We start from the raw sequence: 17,759 nt of genomic DNA, 5'->3' as shown, positions 1-17,759 counted from the left end.
TTGTTTTATTATTACAAAGTACCTAAGGAGAAGAGACATAATACTCTTGGGGGGTGGAGAGGATGCCAATTCTGAGGAACAGAATCATTTAATAATAAAATAAGATTAAAATGTAACCTAGCATATTTGCAAAATCATAAAGACCTCATTAAGCAAGAACTACCCAGGAAAAGAAGTTCACTGAAAGCAAATGTTGACTCACTCAAATACTTACTGAATATTTACCGTGTTTCCCCCAAAATAATACAGGGTCTTATATTAACTTTTCTCCTAAAGACGTGCTACGTCTTATTTTCAGAGGATGTCTTATTTTTCCATGAACAAGAATTCACATTTATTGTTGAACAAAAAAATCAACATTTATTAATATACTGGAGTCATGTCATCACAAACATCAACATAAACAGCCAAACTCTGAATTCCATCAAGAATTTCTTGTGACTCTATTTCCATGTACAGCAACCTACTGTTTCCCCGAAAATAAGACAGTGTCTTGTATTAATTTTTGCTCATAAAGATGCACTAGGTCTTATTTTCAGGGGAGGCCTTATATTTCTAAGTTTGAAAAAAACTGCACTAGGTCTTGCCTAACCAGGCAGTGGCACAGTGGATAGAGCATGGGACTGATATTCGGAGGACCCAGGTTCGAGACTCCGAGGTCACCAGCTTGACTGCGGGCCCATCTGGTTGGAGCAAAAGCTCACCAGCTTGGACCCAAGGTCGCTGGCTCAAGCAAGGGGTTACTTGGTCTGCTGAAGGCCCGTGGTCAAGGCACATATGTGAAAGCAATCAATGAACAATTATGAAATGTCCCTTTTATTTTTTTATTTTTTTACAGAGAGAGTCAGAGTCAGAGAGAGGGATAGACAGGGACAGACAGACAGGAATGGAGAGATAAGAAGCATCAATCACTAGTTTTTCATTGTGCGTTGCGACACCTTAGTTGTTCATTGATTGCTTTCTCATATGTGCTTTGACCGTGGACCTTCAGCAGACTGAGTAACCCCTTGCTTGAGCCAGCGACCTTGGGTCCAAGCTGGTGAGCTTTGCTCAAACCAGATGAGCCCGCACTCAAGCTGGCGACCTCAGGGTCTCGAACCTGGGTCCTCTGCATCCCAGTCCGACGCTCTATCCACTGCTCCACCGCCTGGTCAGGCTCAATGAACAATTAAGGTGTCAAAATGAAAAACTGATGATTGATGCTTCTCATCTCTCTCGTTTCTGTCTGTCTGTCCCAATCTATCCCTATCGCTGACTATCTCTGTCCCTGTATAAAAAAAAAAAATTGCACTAGGTCTTATTTTGGGGAGATATCTTATTTTCGGGGAAATAGGGTATATTACGACAAAATTTAGAATTTACAAAGTATAGTCACATACATTATCTTAGTTTGTGCCTTCCAACTATTCAGGAATGAAAAAATTATTACACTCTCATTAAAGATAAGAAACTTTTTTCTTTTTAATTTTTCCATTGATTTGAGAGAAGGGGGGAGGGGAAGGAAAAAAGAAGCATCAACTCGTTGTTCCATTTAGTTGTTTCATTTACTTGTGCACTCATTGATTGCTTCTCATACATGCCCTGACCAGGGATCAACCTGTGACCTCGGCGTGCTTGGACAATGCTCTATTCACTGAGCCACCCACTGAAAACTTAATTCCAGTAAAGTTAAATGACTTAGTGGCCTGACCTGTGGTGGCACAGTGGATCAAGTGTTGACCTGGAACTCTGAGGTCGCCGGTTCAAAACCCTGGGCTTGTCTGGTCAAGGCACATATGGGAGTTGATGATTCCTGCTCCCCCCCCCCCCTTCTGTCTCTCTAACTCTCTCTCTCTCTCTATCTATCTTCTCTAAAATGAATAACTAAATAAAAATAATTTTTAAAAAAAGTTAAATGACTTGCCTATAGTCACATGACAAGATAATAGGGAAGCCAGTACTCACTAAGTTCAGTATTTTTTCCTACAACTTCTTGCTGTCTGCATATGAATGACTAAAACCAAGATATGAATAGGATATTTATCATGTGAAGAACAGACAAATCCATTCTTACAAATTCTTACAGATCTTTTATAAGTACTAATTTATCTAAACTAGCCTCATTCAATGTCTAATATCCTAAAGAAAGCATGCTCCACCAGAGAAGGGACCTTCTCTGACTTGTTTCCTATTATGCTCTACTATCTAGACCACTACTTGACAGGTAGAAGGTGTTCAATAAATATTTATGAAGTTGCCTGACCAGGTGGTGGCACAATGGACAGAACCTTGGCCTGGAACGCTGAGGACCAAGGTTCGAAAATCCGAGGTCGACAGCTTGATCACGGTTCACCCAGCTTGAGAGTGGGGTTGCCGGCTGTGCAAGGGGTCACTGGCTCAGCTGGAGTTCCCCAGTCAAGGCACATATAAGGTGCTGCAACTATGAGTTGATGCTTCTCATCTCTCTCCCTTCCTGTCTGTCTTTCCTTCTCTCCTACCCTCACTTAAAAAAAAAAAAGCCCTGGCCAGTTGGCTCAGTGGTAGAGTGTCAGCCTGGCATATGAATGTCTGGGGTTTGATTCCTGGTCAGGGCACACAGGAGAAGAAACCATCTGCTTCTCCACCCCTCCCCTTCACCCTTCTCTCTCTCTCTTCCTCTCCTACAGTCATGGCTCAGTTGCAGTAAGTTGGCCCTGGACAAGGAGGATGGCTCCATGGCTTCCCCTCAGATACTAAAATAGCTTGGATGCCAAGCAACAGAGCATCTGTCCCAGATGGGCAGAGTATCATCTGGTAGGGGGCTTGCCAGGTGGATTCTGGTTGGGGCGCATGCAGGAGTCTGTCTCTCTGCCTCCCCACTTCTCACTGAAGAAGAAGAAAAAATAAATAGTGAAGTTAATGAATCTGAAGTATAACATCCCAAAACTCCAAAGGGATAAATATTCTGAAAGTTGTCCATCCTATACACATAAATAAGTGTTAAATATATTGCTCACAAAAATTAGGGAATATTTCAAAAATGAATACGAAGTGATAAAATATCCCCTAATTTTTGAGAGCAGTATATTATCAATAGCTTGACCAGTGGTGGTGCAGTGGATAGAGTGTCAACCGGGATGCTGAGGTCCCCAGTTTGAAACCCTGAGGTCGCCAGCTAGAGCACGGGCTTGTCAGCTTGAGCGTGGAGTTGCTGGCTCGAGCACAGGGTCACTGGCTTGGCTTGAGCACTCTGGTCAAGGCATATAAAAGAAGCAATCAATGAACCACTCAAGTGAAGGAACTATGAGTTGCTGCTTCTCATCTCTCTCCTCTCTCTGTGTCCCCACCTCTCAAAAAAAAAAGAAAATAAAAACATATACCTTACCTTTAAAAAAATGTTATCAATATACACAAAATGCTTGAGACCATAAGTGATCTCATAAAAATCAGTGAAATTTCAATCAAAGCCTTGACTTGGAGAGATTCCATTTCAAAGCATTAAATAGTTCAGGTAACTGAAGCCAATGAACTCGACTGCTTTGAAGCTGCCTAAAATGACCACAGCAATTACAATTCTCCCAAAGATGACATGCCAGAATATCTCAACACATTGTCCTACCTGTGGAAGAGATAAGCAGCCCACAAGATAAAGTATCCCTGTCCATTCTTTTCTGTGTATGGACTCTGGTGTCTCTGGGTCCAGTGACTTGCCAGAGAATGTTATTTAAAAGAGAATCAAAGAAAAAAGTAAGAATGCGAACCAAATAAACCTTTCCATTCCCTGGCCTAGAGATGCAGCAGAAGCCTCCAGCTCTCTACTCTACTCTCAAATGGAGAAGGCTCGAAGTAGCTGATATTGTCTTCCTCATGTTATGCTACCAATCACTTGAGTTCCTGAACTGGCGCCCATTGTGCATACTGTCCAGGGACAGGCACATATAATTTATCACATTCAGTAAATCCAAAGGGAAAAGGCAGCAAAAGTAATAAACCCCCAAGCTATCTTCCATTAACAGATACCATCCATTCTAAAACATGTTCCCTTCATCTACAAGTTGAGACCAGTGTTAACATGGAAACAGTACAAGTGTCTCCAAAGACTGCCAGGGTTGGTGAACACTTACGGATCTTAAAAGCTTAATGTAGCTTCTTGACATTTGGCTCCCCTATTTCACTTGTAAGCTTTCCTAAACAAGCTACAGTTCTGCTGTCTAACTTAAGCAGAATGAAAAGGGCAATACAGCAATCCTTTATAACTGATCTCATTCTACCACTAACCAAATATGAAACAGTACATAGTTTTTTGTTTTTGGTGGGGGTAGAATGAAATGTGAGATGATATGGGAAAGAACATCCAGAACTGAAGGGACCAAAGATACACCTTGTCTCACTGTCTATGCACACATTCACATTCTTTAGGTGGTCATGTCCACTCCCAAGCTTTCCACTACCATTATCAGAGTACCAGCCAGCTGGCTTGCCATGTAGTACAACCACAACCAGCTACAGACTAAGAACTCCCTGAGCAGCATATCCAGTGCAGGCCATTCTCTGGGATTCAGAATTTTAGATCCAGCTTCCTCCTAGACATCTTTACTTGGATATCCCAAAGGCATCTCAAGCTGAAATGTGAAAAAGAGAACGTATCATCTTTCCCACCCACACTGTCTCAGGAATCACCTGATTGACCAAGCTAGTAACCTGGTAACCATTAGGCCAGTGGTCCCCAACCTTTTTTGGGCCACGGACCAGTTTAATGTCAGAAAATATTTTCACGGACCGGCCTTTAGGATGGGATGGATAAATGTATCACGTGACCAAGACAAGTGTCAAGAGTGAGTCTTAGACGGATGTAACAGAGGGAATCTAGTCATTTTTAAAAAATAAAACATCGTTCAGACTTAAATATAAATAAAACGGAAATAATGTAAGTTATTCATTCTTTCTCTGTGGACCGGTACCGCTCCACGGCCCGGGGGTTGGGGACCATTGAGTTAGGCAATAAAGTATAGCAGATTAAGAGTATTATCTTTAGCCTGACAGGGTGGAGGCGCAGTGGAAAGAGCATCAGACTGGGATGTGGAGGACCCAGGTTAAAAACCCCGAGCCCCAAGGTCACCGGCCTGAGCAAAGGCTCATTCAGCTTGAGTACAGGATCATAGACATGACCCCATGGTTGCTGGCTTGAGCCCAAAGGTCACTGGCTTGAGCAAGGGGTCACTTGCTCTGCTGTAGCACCCTCCCTGGTCAAGGCACATACGAGAAAGCAATCACTGAACAACTAAGGTGCCGCAACAAAGAATTGATGCTTCTTATCTCTTTTCCTTCCTGTCTGTCTGTCCCTATCTGTCCCTCTCTCTGACTCTCTGTCAAATAAAACAACCAAAAAAACAAAAACAAACAACAGTATTGTCTTTAGAGAAGTCAGACAGATTGGGGTTTGAATAACAGCACTACTTGGCTCTGTGACTGTGTTATCAAACTTTCTGAGCCTCATCTTCCTTATCTGTGTAATGGAGACAACAGTACAAAATCCAAGGGGCTGCAGTGAGAATCAAGAGGAAATACCTGAGCTCTCTCTCCTTGCAGTTTGCCCATACCTTTCCTTCTCTCTGCCTTTCTTTTTCCTAAGCTCCAAGGGTCTTTTGCCTCTGTAACTGTTTCCTGAGCCCACACAGTCCAGCTGGCTCCCTTCTTCCACTGCTTTGACTTTCTAAATAAACTTTTGCTTGTATTTGAAAAAACAAAAAATGTAGAGGTAGCTGGCTCAGTCCTAAAAACTAACAAGGATTCCATAAATGTTAACTAAATTATCTTCTTCCTTACTCCCCAAATCTAATCAGTTTTCAAAACCCACAGTCTCCATCTTCCAAATCTCCTTTATAATTACCCTTGCCTTCATTTTGACAAAAATTCAGTCTTTGACTTTTGCTAGATTACTGCAATAACCTCCCCACCAGTCCTCCTAATTCCAGTAATACACTCTATTTATCCAGTCTCCATATTACCACAGCGATCCTTCTTAATGCAAATATGACAGTCTTTTATTTAATACTATTCAATACTACCCAGGGCATTCAGAGTAAAGTCCAAACAAGATTTCCATAATCTGGTCCTGCTTTGTCACCTACTACTCATCCAGTTTAATCTCTTGCCACACCTTTTCTCAGCACACTACAGTAATACAGGACTACTTGCATTTTCCAGACAGTCATACTATCTCTCACTTCTGAGCCTTTATAATGCTATATTTGCTTGGTTACTTTTTCTTCCCAGTCAGCCCTATAGCAGAACTCCTACTGCCTTTTAAGTCTCAGCTAAGGTATTGCCCTTTTCCAGGAAGTGTGGCATGCTTTTCCTTCCAATCTGCCCCCTCTTCAGAATTCCTATTGTCCATTAAGTCTTATCTAAGGTATCACCTCTCCAAGAAGCATTTCCAGTATGTACTCCCACATACTGGAACCGCATGCACTTATCTCTACCACACATTTAACACACAGGTTTCAACTCATTTATTTAAGCACTGGCCAGGTAGCACAGTTGGTTAGAGTGTTGTTCCCATATGCTAGGGTTGCGGGTTCAACCCCCCAGTTAGGGCACACATAACAATCAACCAAATAAATGCACAACTAAGTAAAATAACAAATCAATGTCTCTCTCTCCCTCTCAAATTAATCAATAAAATAAAATTTAAAATAACAACTTATTTAATAGTCAACAGGTAATTTTCCTCCAACCATTGTGAGGAACCATGTCTTGTCTTTGTAATTCCCATACTATAAGTGTACTAGGCACTATAAATAGTGGGGTTTGGTAAGAGTTCCTGGGTGGCAGTAGGGGCGGATAAATAAATAAACACAAGTTGGGCTATCTCCTCTCTCTGATAAGTCTGGGGAAAAGTATTTTCCCCCTTTTTCCTTTTTGGCTCATCTGTTTTAGGATCTTACAAACACCCCAATCTTTCAAAATGCTGCCTTCTTGGGCACAAACCACCTTGCTATAGAGATCTTCAAACTGATTCTATAGGAAAATAAACTCCCTAATGGCTGTGCTATATATTACCAATTTGTTGCTTCTTTTAAGACTATGGCTAGAGAGCTTGGATGGTTAGACCATCATCTGGATATGCAAAGGTTGCTGGTTCAATCTCCAGTCAGGACACATACAGAGACAGATTAATATTTCTGTCTGTCTTTCTTTCTCTCTTTCTAAAATCAATAAAATTAAATTTTAAAAAATTGAGGAAGTATATTTTATTTATTTTTTGCAAAAGAGACAGAGAGAGTGAGCAAAGAAGGAAAAATGATGGGAAGAATCAATTAGTAGTTGCGTCACTTTTGTTGTTCACTGAATGCTTCTCATATGTGCCTTGACTGGGTGTAGAGAGGCTCAAGCTGAGTCAGCGACCACTTGCTCAAGCCTGTGACCTTGGGCTCAAGCCTGTGACCTTGGTGTTTTGAATCTGGGACCTCAGCGTCCCAGATTGACACTCTATCCACTGTACCACCACCAGTCAGGCTCAAAGGAGTACATTTTATAGAGGAGTACTTACTTTGGGAGCCTTAAAATGCAGATCAAATGTAAAATGTTACCACTGCATACTGTGTACTAGAATAGAGGCCTTCAGGAGGATGGATATGTATCAGGTCTCTTTCCTCAACTCCAGCCCATTAGTTCACAGCACCCAGAACAACCTGGCACACAGAAGAGATGCTCATAAAATGAAGGTGCTTAGCACTGTGGCAGCTACTGAAGAAATAGAAGACATATAGTCTCTGCCCTCCAGAAGCTTTCATTTTTACTGGGAAGGACAATGCACATGAAATGTCAATGTAATAAAGACTGAAGCCTATATTTTTAAAAGTTCTATCAGAGATTGTCTAACTTCACTTGGATCAAGGAAAGTTAAAGTATCAGCCTTTATTTTTATGTTTACTTATTTTTAAGATTTTATTTATTAATTTTAGAGAAAAGGGAGGGGAAGAGAGAGAGAGAGAGAGAGAGAGAGAGAGAGAGAGAGGGAGAGGGAGGTGGGATTGGGAGGAACGGGAACCATCAACTGCTAGTTGCTTCTTGCCTGTGTCTTGACCAGGCAAGCCCAGGGTTCTGGCATGTGCCTTGACTAGGCAAGTCCAGGGTTTCGAACCGGCAACCTCAGCATTCCAAGTCAATGCTCTATCCACTGCGCCACCACAGGTCAGGCAAAGTACCAGCCTTTATACTAAAGCTTTTTCTTTAGAATGTTGTAAGATTCTGAATTCTACTGAATAATTAATTATGTAGTCTGACAGCTCAGAAGAAATCACTGAGGACTGAAGGTAGTAATCTAGTTTTAGGAAGGAAGTGGGTCATCTTGATAGAAAAGATAAAAGAAAAAAGGGAAGACATTCCAGAGTAATCAGAAGCAAGAGGAGAGAACCAGGAGGCTATATACAGCAAATATGAGTAGGTTAGCCCACATAGATCATGCAGCTTTAAGTATGAAAAAAGAGGCTGAATAAGAAAGTCAAGCTAGGTTATGGAGGGCACGGAAAAGCTAGGCAGTATTTGAATTTGATGTGATAAGTGTAAAACCATTCAAGGATTCTGACTGATGGAATAACAAAATAAACAAAATTTCACAAATACTGTCTGATAAACAGAATGGGATTTGGAAAAAAGGAAAGATATTAGGGTCTAAGGGTGAAAGCCATTATTCATCTAGCTATAAAATAAAGCAACTACAAAATATTATTTTTATATTTCAAAGTTAAAAATCCACATCTAGTGTCTAACCAGATATAGAAACCAAATGAAGAGAATCAATTAACCTACAAACGATCAGTTTTAGGCAACTAAGTGACCAGCACCTAAATTAAGTGCTGTGGAAATAAAATGGTAAAACAGTTTTTCTGACCTAAGGGAATCCACAAGGAGAAACAAAACGCACTGAATCACTGGCTTTCAAGATTAGGAGAGAGTCTAGAATCATCTTGTAAAAACTCCCATCTGATGCCAGAAGAGTCTTTTCAACATTCCCAGCAATTAGTCAGGTAGCCTCTGTTCAAATACCTTCAGTATGGAGAACCCAAGACTTCTGGAAGCAGCCCACTGCATTCATACTGCTCAAAATATTTAGAAGTTCTTCCTTATATGGAGGCAAAATTGGCTTCCCTGCAACTTCCACCCACTGATCTTGGTTTGCCCTTGGAGATCACACAAAACAAGTGTGCATTAAACACAGAACAAGTAATAACTGTGTAGCACTGACTATTGAGTATACAGCAGCATTCAGAGAAGAGAGTCCAAGATGACTTCAGAGTTGTAAATCCAGTCGCCTACGAGAATAATGACATATGGGCAGAAACATGTTCTGCAGTGTTCCAGTTAGGCAAAAGATGAGGTCAGTTTTGGATATGCAGAGTGAGAAGAGATGAAGCTTCTAATAAGAAATGTCTAGTAACTGGTTAGAAATAAAGCTTGAAGAAGATCAAGGCAGGAGATCAATATCTGCAAGTTATTGGCAAAGAAATGTCATGAAGTCACAAAAATGGGTAGGCTCTTGGAGGGATATCACGCAGAGCAAAAAAAAACCTAGAACCTTGATTCTCTAGCAATTTCTTCTGTGGTCTGAAAAAATCAGAAATGGTTAGGGACACCTGTTAAAGCTGCTTCATACTCATCATTCTAACAATTCAAACAACCCAATTCCTTCTATTCAAGGAAGTCGTTCAAAAGTAAATGGAACTAGGTTACTCCTGCAGTTCTTGTCTCATTTCATCAGGCAATTAAGCCAGTGATATGAATTTCTACTTGAGTAGGAAGTTGCTATGCTGAAAATGTTTTCTACTTTGTCTGATAGTTGTTTCTCTAAGTCCTAACTTAAAATGAAATTGAAAAGAAAGAAACTATACAAGTCAGCCTGAATACCGTTTCCCCCAAAATGAGACCTAGTGCATTTTTTTTCAAGCTTAGAAATATAAGGCCTCCCCTGAAAATAAGACCTAGTGCGTCTTCAGGGGACGAAAATTAATACAAGACACTGTCTTATTTTCGGGAAAACAGAGTAGATTGTTGTACATGGAAATAGAGTCACTGCCTGACCTGTGGTGGCGCAGTGGATAAAGCATCGACCTGGAAATGCTGAGGTCGCCGGTTCGAAACCCTAGGCTTGCCTGGTCAAGGCACATATGGGAGTTGATGCTTCCAGCTCCTCCCCACCTTCTCTCTCTGTCTCTCTCTCTCCTCTCTCTCTCCCTCTCTACCTTCTCTCTCCTCTCTAAAATGAATAAATAAAATTTAAAATTAAAAAAAAAAGAAAGAAATAGAGTCACAAGAAATTCTTGATGGAATTCAGAGTTTGGCTGGTTATGCTGATGTTTGTGATGACATGACTCCAGTATATTAATAAAATGATTTTTTTGTTCAACAATAAATGTGAATTCTTGTTCATGGAAAAATAAGACATCCCCTGAAAATAAGACCTGGCTCATCTTTAGAAGCAAAAATTAATATAAGACACTGTCTTATTTTCGGGGAAACATGGTACTATAGTAGTACAACTGATCTGCTTCAAAATACTTCTCTTGGCCTTGACTTTGTAATTCTCTTTCTGAGATGTTATCCTAAGAAAGTAATCCTAATGTGGGAAAAATGATAGGTGGGAAGATGCTCACTAAAATGTTAGCTTAGACTTCCAATTATAGCACAATAGTTAAATGCACTGTAGAAAAAGACTTGAAGAAAACACAAAATTTAAAGTATTTGTCACATCAGAGTGATGGGGTTTTGGACAATTTGCCCCTCTATTTTCCAAACTTTAACAATGTTATAAGGCGTTAGTTCTACTTCTAACAATATAGAAATTCTCATCACTAGGCTCTAACACTTCAGCCACAAAGCAAAACCTAGACATGCTAACAGATACTTACAAGTTGTCTGTTTTAACCCAGAAACCAAAGAACAGACAGACACCACTTTGCCCCAGTAAAGATGCCATCTAAATCTAACCCAAATCAGGAGCCAGTGTTCTTCCCCAAGCATTTGGTTTCACTGATGAAACCAATGACATTTTAGTGCCTGAGTCACTGCCATCTGAGGCTTAGATTAAGAGAAAGAAAGGACTATCTTCTAGGGAGGGAAAGAATCCAATTCAGTATCAGCACCTGTCTCCTGTTCCCTCCTTAACATGGTCCTCTATCTCAAACTCCAGGAGTAAGGAAAGCTAGTAGTAGTGTACAAGCTGAAGTCAGACTTGGGAACTGTTTCAACAGCCAACAGCAAACAGGTAACTGTAGAAATGGGTTTCTCTCTCTCTCTCTCTTTAGCAAGAGAGAGGCAGACAGACAAAAGGAAGGGAAAGGAGAAGCATCAACTTGCTGCAGCACTTTAGTTGCTCATTGATGCCTTGGTGTGTGTGTGGGGTCCAGCTGAGCCAGTGACCCCTTGCTCAAGCCAGCGACGTTGGGCTTCAAGCCAGCAACCTTTGGGCTCAAGGCAGCGACCACAGAGTCATGTCTATGATCCCAGGCTCAAGAGAGCAACCCTGCATTCAAGCCAGATGAGCCTGCGCTCAAGCCGGCAACCTCAGGGTTTCGAACCTGGGTCCTCGGTGTCCTAGGCCCACATTCTATCCACTGTGCCACAGCCTGGTCAGGCTCTCTTTCTCTCACTCTTTCTCTTATATTCAAGGAATATTATGAAGACTAACCGCATAAGAGCATTTAGCAAGCACCTTTGACATTGTATAAGGAAAAACTGCATTGGCTGATTTCAGCTGGGCAGTTGCTTTAAACAGAACATTTCCCATTCTCATGCATAAAGATAGATTCAAGGATGCCAACTGTCCCTAGCCACGATTCAGCTACAATTAGATGTATGAAAAGATCTGTGACTATAAGTCTATAATTAACTTAAGTACAGGAATTTTTATGACCTCTGGAGGAAAAAATAAGAAAACAAACAAAAAAAGCAAGCTCATTCCTTCCATGGAACATTTCAACTATAACTATTTTCCAATTGGATGGAAAAGTTTTACATGACAGGTTTGGTAATACTTCAAGGCAAACAAAGCTGTGTTGTACATGAGAAATATTTTAGAGCTATGATTCTTTTTTTTTTTTTTTTCATTTTTCTGAAGCTGGAAACGGGGAGAGACAGTCAGACAGACTCCCGCATGCGCCAGACCGGGATCCACCCGGCACGCCCACCATGGGGCGATGCTCTGCCCATCCTGGGCGTCGCCATATTGCGACCAGAGCCACTCTAGCGCCTGAGGCAGAGGCCACAGAGCCATCCCCAGCGCCCGGGCCATCTTTGCTCCAATGGAGCCTTGGCTGCGGGAGGGGAAGAGAGAGACAGAGAGGAAAGTGTGGCGGAGGGGTGGAGAAGCAAATGGGCGCTTCTCCTGTGTGCCCTGGCCAGGAATCGAACCTGGGTCCTCCGCACGCTAGGCCGACGCTCTACCGCTGAGCCAACCGGCCAGGGCTATGATTCTTTTTATAGGCTTATATGATAGTATATCAAGAAAAAAATTTCATGGTGAATGCTGTAGCTGCATTAAAGATGGTAAAACTATAATGATCTAATAAATAAAAATAAGCATTGAATACAACATCATAAACTATATGCAGTTTAAAATAAATGATAATATGCCCTGGCCAGTTAGCTCAGTCGGTCAGAGTGTCATCCCAAAGCATGAAGGTTTCAGGTTTGATCCTGAGTCACAGCACATACAGGAAGTGACCAATGAATGCACAACTAAGTGGAACAACAAATGAATTCTCTCTCTCTCCTTTACTCTCTCTGTCTCTCTAAAATCAATTTAAAAAATTAAAATAAATGATGATAATCCTTGTCCTCTAAACCAAGCTGTCTATATGCAGGCAACATGAAAAAACAGAAATTTATATATTCTCAATATATAGGATGGGGCAAAAGTAAGTTTATAATTGTTTATATGGAAAATAATACAATAATAAATAATACAAGAATAAACTCTTTCATGTACTCACATCTGTAAAACTACTTGTGCCTCACCCTGTAAAAATCTCTCAGCTTGCACTGTCAATTAACACAAGCTTTCCTCTAGTCTAGTGAATGCCCTGATCAATAGCATTTCTCTATTAAGATCATCCTCTGATGAAGAAAACAAATCAAAATGTCAAGTCCTTCAAAGACTACCCAGGAATTCCTTGAATAAACAATAATTCTTGAGGTCTTGATGAAACACATGATTCATTCATTACAGGGTACCATATACTGTCCTAAGCATGGCCATGGAGCCCACCCTCAGAGAAATTAGTTGGAACAATAAGACATTGTACAATGATAGCTGTGATACTTTTGAATGCAGTGGTTCTCAATCAGGAACAATTCTGTCCTCCAAGAAACATTTGGAAATGTCTGGAAACATTTCTGGTTGTCACAATTGAGGAAGTGGTACTGGCATCTAACGAGTAGAGGCCCAGGATATTGCTAAAATCCTATAACACACAGGATAACCCCACAACAAAAAATTCTCTGGCCCAAAATGTCAACTGTGCCAAAGTTGAAAAACCCTGTCCTAATGGTAATGAGCAAAAGGGAAGCACAAGAGGTACAAATAAAATACTAATGTGGTAGAGTTTAGGCCTTTCTAATTTAGAATGTCAAACAACAACATCCAATGAAGACAATGGGAATATGAAGAGTAATGAGATGAAAATGGTTTCTTTTTAAGATTAGTCTCATTGTGGTAGAGATGAAGTATAGGAAACAAACCCAAGTAGCAGAAAGTAAAGGAAAAAAACTGATGATGACAATTCAAAGGAATAACCATTAGGACTGGGTAAGATATGGCTTAACAATCCTCAGATTTCAAATCTTGGGATTAAACTTCAAACCAGAAGGTTCAACTTTCAATGCATTTGCTTGTTTTAAGTAAAATGAATTTCTGACTCATAATGCTTCACAGAAAACTAAAAGAAGGAAGTTACTTTTAAAAGAGTCCCTGGTTAAAAAAATAATTACAACTAAACAAATGTATGTATAAAAGAAAAGGGATGAGAAAAAAATCCCCTCGTGTTGGATACAACATTTTACAAACTGAACAGCTAACCTCCTCAAGGCAAAAATACACTCACCAAATCTTAACAATACCACCACTCTCAGTCTGCATGACAAGCTGTGCTTCACAAAGTACTTTCACTGCTACCATTTTATTTAAACTTCTCTGAGACATAAATTATGTTCACCTGATTGTTCAAGTATTTTGGGGGAAGAAAAAGGCAGGAAATGCCTATAGAAATTTCTGTCTCTTTTTTTTTTTGTGTGTGTGTGTGTGGGGGATAGACAGGGATAGACAAACAGGAAGGGAGAGATATGAGAAGCATCAATACTTTGTTGCAGCACCTTAGTTGTTCATTGATTGCTTTCTCACATGTCCCTTGACTGGGGGGCTTCAGCAGAGCTAGTGACCCCTTGCTCAAGCCAGCAACCTTGGTCTTCAAGCCAGTAACCTCTGGCCTCAAGCCAGCAGCCATGGGGTTTTGTCTATGATTCCATGCTCAAGCCAGTGATGCTGCGCTCAAGCCAGCAACCTCAGGGTTTCAAACCCAAGTCCTCTGCATCCCAGCTGATGCTCTATCCACTGCACCACTGCCTAGTCAGGGCTATAGAAATTTCTTTATGTTGGACTGCAGGAACTCAAATAATAAGCAAACTGCCAACTACAGAATAAAATATAAATGCTTTAAACAAGGCATCAAAAACCATTCATAACCTGGCAGGCATCTACTTCTTTCTGGTCTTCTGCCATAAACTCCAGGTTCCAGTACCTCACTGAACAACGTCAACCCTTTCCTGCCTTCACATCTTTGCTCTTGCTGCTTCTTTTGCTTGCATGTGCTGCAAACACCCCGAACTTAGTATGTCCAAAATTAATTTTCTTTCCATGCCACTTCCCCAACTCACCCCTCCCTCTCACATTACCTATCCTGGTGAATGGTACCACCCAGTTCCCTAAGCCAGAAAACCAGGCAATCATCCTAGACTACTCATATTTCCTCATTCCCATAAACAATCAGCCTCCAGTTCTATGGATTCCATCTTTTTAATACTGCTCAAATCTGGTTCCTCCTCTCCTTCCCAAAGTCACTGTTTTAGTTCAAGTCATGATTATGGCAATACTTCCAAACACCAGTCTACTTCCTCATCATTTCTCTTCCCACTTGACTGAACTTCCCGAAACAAATCCAACCACATCATTTTCCTAAATAAAATCCTCAAAGCCTCCCCACAGATTTCAGGGTCAGATCCAAATTCCTCAGCATGGTTTACAAGGTCTTTCATATTTGACCTCACCATTTCCAATTCTCTCCTCTTCTTCAAGCATTATTAGAATTCCAGTCACAATGTACTAGTCATGGTCTTTCACATGTCCAGACCTCCATGTCCTTGCACTTGTACTCTTTGCATGGAAATCCCTTTTCCAGATTCACCGCAGTAAATAAGTCCTGCAAGCCTGACCAGTGGTGGCACAGCAGACAGAGCATCAACCTGGGACACTGAGGTCCCAGGTTTGAAACCTCTAGGTTGCCATCTTGAGTGCAGGCTCACCCACCAACTTGAGCACGGGGCTGCTGGCTTGAGCATGGGATCATAGATATGGCCCCATGGTTGCTGGCTTGAGCAAGGGGTCACTGGCTCAGCATCTACTTCTGAAGCCCCCCCCCCAATCAAGGGATGTATGAGAAGAAATCATGAACTAAAGTGCTGCAACTACGAATTGATGCTTCTCATCTACCTCCCTTCCTATCCCCCTCCCCCCCATCTCTCTCACAAAAGAAAAAAAAAAGTACTGCAAGAGTTGGCCTCCCACTTTCTTCTCAAAGCCTGAAAACCTGGCTCAGGTTTTCCTCTTCTACTGTCTCAGCCTTGTGCTCACTATAACATTGTAAGCTATCCCCACTTTCTTGTCTGTCTCCTCCTCCACTCCATAAGAACAACTGTATTCTTAGCTACCAAGGCCAAGTGCCTCATTTAATATGTACCTCACACATATTAAAGGCTCAAGAAATAATCGGCGAATGATGAATGTACTTGGCTGCGCTGTTTTTCACTTGAGCAAGGATCCTTACAAAGAACTTCAACTGACACACTTCTAACTTTTGTCTTAAAAGGTTGTCATCCTCTCTTCATCAAACTTATTCTTATTCATCCTCCAAAATTCAACTTAAACTATGCTTCTGCAGAAGAGATTTTCCTGAGCCCCTGTTACATACTTGCATAGCACCCTGTTCTTTCCTAAAACTCATCGTATTTATGTTTACTTTTTAAACATCCCTGCAAACACTGTTGGCTCCATGATGGCAGTGTCTAGCTGGTGTTGTTTCAAAACTGCATTTCCTGGATGTGGCAGAATGCCTGAGATAGAATAAACACAATTTGTACTAAATTTAATTCTGTGAGGTGCATAGCGCTTGCCACTTAAAAAGATGAAAAAGAGCCCTGGCGGGATAGCTCCGTTGGTTAGAGCATCCTCCCAAAAATGCAGAGGTTGCTCATTCAATCCCTGGTCGGGGTACATGCAGGAAAAGATTGATGTTCCTGTCTCTCTCTCTGCCTTCCTCTCTCTCTAAAATAAACATTTTTTTTAATATAGAAAAAAATGAGGTGCAAATAAGTTAAATAAGGCATCTATGGCTACAGACACTTAGCAATAAGACAAGACCAAACCTGAGCCATCTGATTTCAGAAAGAGAACGATGCAACATCCTCAATAAAGTTAACTTGATTCTTAAGAATAAGAGTAACAGAGTAGAGGAAGGGAAGACGAACTGAATGCAAATACAAGGACTTGCCCTTATTTTTAAAAACTCCCCAGGCAATCCAAAAACAAATAAATAAATAAACAAATAAATAAATAAAAAGTTCAAGCAGTCTTTAACTTGCCGCTGCTCAAGAGAAGACATCACAGGAAGACCGCTTCAAGACAGAGTTTCCCGGGAAATGAACGCGGAAAGGACTTGGGCTTAGATTTAAGTAATTTAAGTCATGATTCCGATTCTTTCCCTCACTCCCTATATGATGACTGCAGACCAGCCTCCCAGATCAATTTACCCGTTCGTGCAATGGGGACGAGATGGTTGAAGACTATTAAGGTCTTGGAGGTTCCTGTCAGGTAGGACACCTTAGCTATCAGGCTTCCGCTGAGGCTGATGAACGAGACTGAGAAATCCAGCGGAAAGGCCTCCCCAGGACAGCCCGGCTCAGGTGGTCACCCCGGCCCCATCTCAAGAGACCGCACCCAAGATTCCAGGTCGTCCTGGGGGCCTCCGCCCCAAGCCCCTCAGCAGGGTTCACCACGCTCGCATAGGTCAGAAACATAGACCACTAAATAACGCCAGGGACCAGTGGGCCGCGGAGAGGACCCCCGTCCCTTCCCGGCAGCGCACGCTCACCTCAGAGTTCTGCCTCACCTCGGGACTGCGAACAGCCGCTCTCCACTTCCGGCAAGAACCGCCCAGCAATCTTCGCGCGACCCACTTCCGGGCCCTCACTGGGCGCGGCACCCCCACCGGAAGTGAACGGCCGGCTGAAACGACAGACTAGAGGAGGGCCGGGGAAGAAGTCCGACCGCCCCGCTCGTGAGTCCACTTCCTACTCATCATGCCCGGGAGAGTACCCGCTAGCCCAGGGGGCACAAGCAATGGAGGCCCGCCCCGAGATGGGAGCGACATTGTGGGGCGTGCTCTAGGCTAGCCACGCCTTTCAACTGTAGAAGCCGCAATCGCCCAGACCAATGAAGGGACACAATTACTGCCTAAGCACGACCTCGGGAT

General features: G+C 41.9%; 1 protein-coding gene across 4 annotated transcripts in view; it reads right to left on the bottom strand.

Moving 5' to 3' along the window:
- The window catches only part of CAP1 (cyclase associated actin cytoskeleton regulatory protein 1), a 32,535-nt gene extending 14,977 nt beyond the window's left edge, over positions 1-17,558 (bottom strand). Inside the window, exon 1 of one of the 4 annotated variants that reach the window (XM_066375974.1) lies at positions 17,379-17,558. The gene's annotated coding sequence lies outside the window, so the exon portion shown is untranslated. The remainder of the gene's footprint in view (positions 1-17,378) is intronic. The other 3 variants (XM_066375975.1, XM_066375973.1, XM_066375972.1) reach the window with 3 other exon arrangements.
- Positions 17,559-17,759: the final 201 nt, after the last annotated feature.

The sequence above is a fragment of the Saccopteryx leptura genome, chromosome 3, assembly GCF_036850995.1.
Source record: "Saccopteryx leptura isolate mSacLep1 chromosome 3, mSacLep1_pri_phased_curated, whole genome shotgun sequence".
NCBI classification, from domain to species: domain Eukaryota; kingdom Metazoa; phylum Chordata; class Mammalia; order Chiroptera; family Emballonuridae; genus Saccopteryx; species Saccopteryx leptura.
The sequence above is the reverse complement of the archived record's forward strand: the minus strand, read 5'-3'. Positions and strand labels throughout refer to the sequence as shown.